General features: G+C 36.1%; 1 long non-coding RNA gene across 1 annotated transcript; it reads left to right on the top strand.

Moving 5' to 3' along the window:
* Positions 1-1,351: 1,351 nt before the first annotated feature.
* Positions 1,352-2,062, top strand: LOC113080784 (uncharacterized). Its single transcript, XR_003282026.1, has 3 exons — positions 1,352-1,432; positions 1,518-1,823; positions 1,917-2,062. It is a non-coding gene; the product is annotated as an uncharacterized LOC113080784 (long non-coding RNA).
* The last annotated feature ends 4,005 nt before the right edge of the window (positions 2,063-6,067 follow it).

Raw genomic sequence — 6,067 nt, forward strand, 5'->3', positions numbered from 1 at the left:
CACCTGCCCACACTGCCAAAAGCACCAAAAGTTAAATGACCATGGTGTTGGTGTGCTTGACTGGCCAGAAAACTCACCAGACCTGAACTCCATAAAGAATCTATGGGCTATTGTCAAGAAGAAAATGAGAAACAAGAGACCAAAAAATGCAGATTGGTGCATCTCAAAAACCATACCACCTCAGCAGTGCCACAGACTACTCATTGAGGTGTGACATTAGCAGCTCATTTCTGAGTCAAACTGAAACCCTCTGCGGTTGGTTTTCATCAGAAACATGGTTTGGTGGACAAAAGCCTCTGTAAATAGCCATTTGTTTGATGTGAGTTTCGTTTGTAGGTGTAGAGTTTCTTCCTGTTTTGCCACTGTGAGCTTCACACAATGATCACTGTGTTGTTCTTCTCACACAGAACAGCAAATACAGTCAAATAAATAACTGAATCCACCAAAAACAGCAAACTAGTCAGATGTCAAATATGATTTATACCCATCATGATGAAAAATTGATAAACTGATTGGCTGATGATCATCTCATAACTCTAAACAATTCACAAATAGGACAAACCAAACAATTCATTTTCATTTTCAAAATTAAGATCACTGTTAATCCTTAAAGCCAAGGCTACAACTGACTAGGTTAAGGTCAGGACAGAGTAACTAGGGTTCGCTTGTGAGCACCTCCAGATTTACAGCGGTCATGGAGTTCATGGTCACATGCACAAGTCAAGGGCACAGGAAGTGTGCCAGTGGGTTACTATTATATTAAATAAGATATAAAAATTATGATTTATGTATTTCACGTTCATTTGTCATTAGGAGGAACATAGAAAATCAACACTGCTATACAGGCCTAAAAACGCAGGTTTCAGTAAATTCAAATGTTTCAGCCTAGTTTTGATGTGATTAACAAGAAAATATGCCATTATTTATTAACAATTCAGTATGGGAATAATCCATTATTTTAATCTGCAGTCTGTAACTTTTTTCTGTTGAAAATTCAACATTTTTTTTTTTATAATAAGCGAGTGCATCATAAATCCATTTTCCAAACTGTGTTTTTGGCTAATCATGAATCACTACGGTACACCTATAATACATTTATATATTCAGACTATTTTAGACTGGTTCTGGTAGGAACCACTGCGAAGTAGCCCAGTACCTGCATGATTGGTCATAGACATAAACAGAGAGAAGTAGCTCTGGGTACAGTGTTCTGGGTACAGTACAGTCCCCAGAGTGGATACATCTGAAAATGCCGCCCTTGCTTTCTTTGGGTGAACAATGAATCCATATATTTTTTGAAACTTTGACGTCATCAGCCCATGTCTCCATTTGTCAAAGCTGGTAAATGATAAAATCAGCATCTTATAGTGTTATTTGTATTACACAGTATGCTCTCAGCACATGTACATCATGCCCACTAACATTCACAGAGGTAAGCTATATTTACACAAAAATATACCAAATTACTTTTATGTGGCATTTTTTTGTTTGTTTTTATTTTTGTTTTGCACTCTTAGGAGGAGGTGCCAGTGATTCGCCAGTGGTGGTGCATTCAACTGATGGAGAGCTTTTACCTTGAAGGGTATGACAGACTCTACAGATAAAATTTCAGTAACTCGGCTGATACTATACTAGAAAGGTGTTATAACAATAGAGTGTATATACATTTACATATTTTACAAAGGCATGGACAGAGGTTTGCACACTGGACCGAAGAAGCATCCCAGCTCCTTCAGGGAACCCTTGTCTTTAGGGTGTCAAAATCCACCACCACCAAACAGTCACCCAGCAGAAGAGTTGTGGTTGAAGAGGACACTGATAAGGTAAATGATTTTAGTGGTCATATATCACGGAGTTGCATGCAAGTCGGATAAATAGTTTCATTTTTTTGTGCCATTATATATTTGTATATTCAGGTGCAACAGCCCACCATTGTGAGAGACATTCATACAGCTTGGTACTGGGTACAAAATCACAAAGACTTATTCTGTGGAGAGGTGACGGAGCCTGCTTTTCTGCAAATGAACAGTGACGATCAACAAAATGCACCCAGAAAGGCCCTGGGCAGGACTTTTTTGTTTATTTTTCAGTCTCAAGATGACATGGAAACAGTTTTGTCATACTGTGTTGATAAACAAGGCCTGAAGGTCAATGTCATGTTCCTCAATCAGCAATTGTTGTAGTACACGAGGGAGGAAGGGAATGAATGAATGAATGAATGAATTTGAATAAATAATTTGAAAAAAATAAATTTTTGTGTTTCTTAGATGCAGTCATTTGTTAAGTATGCTGAAATAAGTAAACATATCTTTAGAAAATTAATAATTAAATGTAAAACACACACTTGTATACACATCTGTATTACCAAATGTAAATTTTTTTTGTTTGTTTGTTTTTACTGAATTGATTTAATAAGTGCAAATTTAATCGAATACACAATTTAAAGTGAAAGTCATGACATTTGCCAAGTTATTTATCAAAGTCTAGGATCTTTTCCTTCAACAATACTCCAACTTTAATTGAGATCACAGTCAAAGGCTGTATTGATAAATGTTTGGAATGAAGTCAGTTTTGAAATTCCAGCCAAAAAGTCTGTACAGGTTCACATTGAAAAAACATATGTTCTGCAGTTTCAATATCTTTCTCACAGAACCCACATGAATCGTTCTCCCAATGAAATCTTTCATGTAGGAAGTTATTAGATGGATAAATGTCCTTTAGTATTTTAAATGTTACTTCTTTGGCTTTAGGAAGAACTGGATAAGTAAAATAACGCTTCCTTATTTTCTTTGCCTCTTCTTCACTAAATTCTTGGAGAACATATTTTCTTTTTAGCTGACTGGGGAAGTACTGTTTGGATAATACATTTCTGATAAACTTATTTTTAAATTGTTTGCTCTTTAAATTGTTACCTACAGTACATGACGGATAGCATAGGTGTAACTTAGGTTTTGGTGGCTTGTGTTAAAATGACGTAGTGAATAATGAAAGGACATGATCGTTTTGTATGTGTATGCCTCTAGCATTTGCTGTATAATGTTAAAAAAGTCATATGAGGAGGTTGTTTTAATATTTAACTTTTCATTCACTTCCGGGGATAGGATTGGTATGGAAGATGCAGCACTCTTTATTTTAAATGTATGTTGCCACCCTAGAAGTCAAAGTTTTTTTACATGTGACATTAACCTGTACATAATTATTTTTTCTATTTTGTTGTTCTATTATTCTATTGTTTGGCTTTTTTGTTTCAGATCAAATGTATATCAAGTGTTATCCATCCTCATAACAACAAATAGAGACTGGAACTTCTGAGCACCATCCCCTTGTCTGCTTTGGGACTGTCATAAGCAGTGTTGGGGAAAGTTACTTTTAAAAGTAATGCCTTACAATATTGCGTTACTACCTAAAAAAGTAACTAAATACGTTACTTAGTTACTTTTTATGGAAAGTAATGTGTTACATTACTTTTGCGTTACTTTCACATTACTTTTTAAATATGAGCAGGGCTTGATTGTTTTTAATATAAGAAGTTCTATTTATAGCAAATGTAAAAGCCCTTTCACACCAAAAAGTGTAATGAATAAACCTCAGGCTGAAGGAAAAGTAAATTCACATCTGTACAGTAGAACACAGGAGAAGAAGGTTCAACACTCTTCAGCAATAAAAAAACAAAAACAATGAAGCACAATTGTTAGTTTATCTAAAGTCATTTTTGATTATTAGTATGGTTGAACTGGATCATTAAAGGTCAGCAGCAAAGACACTGTTAATAAAATGGGAATAGATACATTTGTGTTATTTAATATATTTAGTTATTGCAGGTTTGCGTCATATTCTGAGTTTGCATTTCACTGTTTTTATTAATTTTGATGAATACTAAATCTGTTTTGTTTTTTGTTTTTTTTGTGAGTGGGATGAATTAATGCACATTCACATTTAGTCTAGACTACAGTAACATCATGTTCACACAGCGCACACAATGCCTCCATACTTCCGATTTCTCCCAATATGGGAACAGGAGGCTTGTCAGTCAAAAAATGGGAATACAAAGTAACTGGCGTTACTTTTTTGAAAAAGTAACTCAGATATTTTCTTGTAAATTAAAAAGTAATGCGTTACTTTACTAGTTACTTGAAAAAAGTAATCTGAAGTAACTCGCGTTAGAAATATGGATTATGTAGTTGGGAAAGTGCAAGGAGCTGTAGATAAAGTGGTGGAGTGGGGGAAAGAATGGGGATGTAGATTCTCAGTGGAAAAAAACCCAAAGTGTTTTCTTTACTAATAAAAGAATAGATGAAAGATTGAAAATAAGGATGTATGGGAAAGAAATAGAAAGAGTAGGAACATTCAAATTCTTGGGGGTTCTTTTTGATTCCCATTTAACATGGGCAGATCATATAAGAAGAATAGTGGAAAAAAGTAAAAAAGTAATAAATGTAATGAGATGCTTGACTGGTAGAGAATGGGGGGCAAGTTGCCAAGCACTGAAAAGAATTTATGTGGCCCTGATAAGATCTACGGTGGACTATGGCAGTATAGTGTATTCTTCAGCAGCTAGATCCCATTTGAAACATTTGGATGTGATCCAGGCTCAGGCGTTGAGATTGTGTAGTGGAGCTTTTAAGACATCACCTGTCTCAGCTATTCAGGTAGAGGTAGGAGAGATGCCATTGGAACTGAGGAGACGGCATATAATAGCAAACTACTGGGTTAACTTGCAGGGGCATAATGACTCGCACCCCACAAAAGAAGTGTTGAAGGAATGCTGGAGGAAAGAGGGAAGTAAAAAGGATAACTTTGGTTATTTGGGGAACAAAACAGCTAAAGAGCTTGGGGTATCTGATATGAAAATCAGTTCTTCAATAGTACATCCAGTCATAGCCCCATGGAAGATGAGAAGTCCAGAGGTAGACTGGTATTTGTTAGAGGTGAAAAGGAAAGAAGAAAGTGCTGATCTGGTTGGGGTGTTTAATGATTATATTACTGAAGTATATAAAAACTTTACTCAAATATATACAGATGGCACTAAGAACCCTGAAACAGGGGTAACAGGAATGGGTGTGGTGGTTCCAGCAAGAGGAATTGAAATCAATAGAAGAACATCTAATCATTTAGCAGTATGTACAGTGGAGATGGTGGCAATTTTAGTTGCTTTACGTTGGGTGGAAAAAGCAAAAAATAGCAAAGTCATAATATGTTCAGACTCAGCTTCAGCTCTAGTTAGTTTAATATCGTTCCATTCAAGTCGACAGGATATTTTATTTGAAATTCTCTATTCAGTTACAAGAATAACACACCAAGGTGGACTGGTTATTTTTTTTTGGGTTCCGGCGCACATAGGAGTGGAGGGCAATGAAAAAGTGGACAAGGTTGCAAAGAAGGCATTAAAGAAGGAACATGTAGAAATGCAAATAAGAATCAGTAAAGCAGAAGTAAAATGTATAATCTGGGAAAAAATTAACCAAAAATGGCAAGAAATGTGGGATAGTGAGGAGAAAGGGAGACATTTATACTATATCCAAAAGAGTATTAAAGTAAATAAGGTAGGAGGTGGAGATAGAAAAGAGGAAACGGTACTTACGAGACTAAGGCTGGGACACTGTGCTCTAAATAAAACATTAAGAATGGTGGGGAAACATCAGACGGGTATGTGTGAGGAATGTCAGGAAGAGGAATCGGTGGAACATGTAATTCTACATTGTAGGAAATATCAGAGGGAGAGGGTGATAATGGATAACAGATTTAAAGAACAAGGGGTGCAGAAACTCACTTTAAAAACAGTACTTAGTATGAATGACAGAGCACAGGTGAGAGAATTGTTGGTTTTTTTAAAGGATACTGGGCTTTATTATAGGATATAAAGGGTTTCCCCCCGCCCCCCCCCTTACCGTTTTTTTTTTTTTTTGATATTATAGATTATACTGTAAACCTACTGACTGATCCACACTCCGGAACAGAAGGTGGCGGTAATGCACCATTAAGCTGGATGCCAACCGCCGTTAAAAAAAAAAAGAAAGAAAGAAAATAGAAGAAGAAGAAGCCAGACCCTCTTGGACCCTCTTGGAAG

This window comes from Carassius auratus, unplaced genomic scaffold (assembly GCF_003368295.1).
Source record: "Carassius auratus strain Wakin unplaced genomic scaffold, ASM336829v1 scaf_tig00031992, whole genome shotgun sequence".
In the NCBI taxonomy this organism is placed as follows: Eukaryota; Metazoa; Chordata; class Actinopteri; order Cypriniformes; family Cyprinidae; genus Carassius; species Carassius auratus.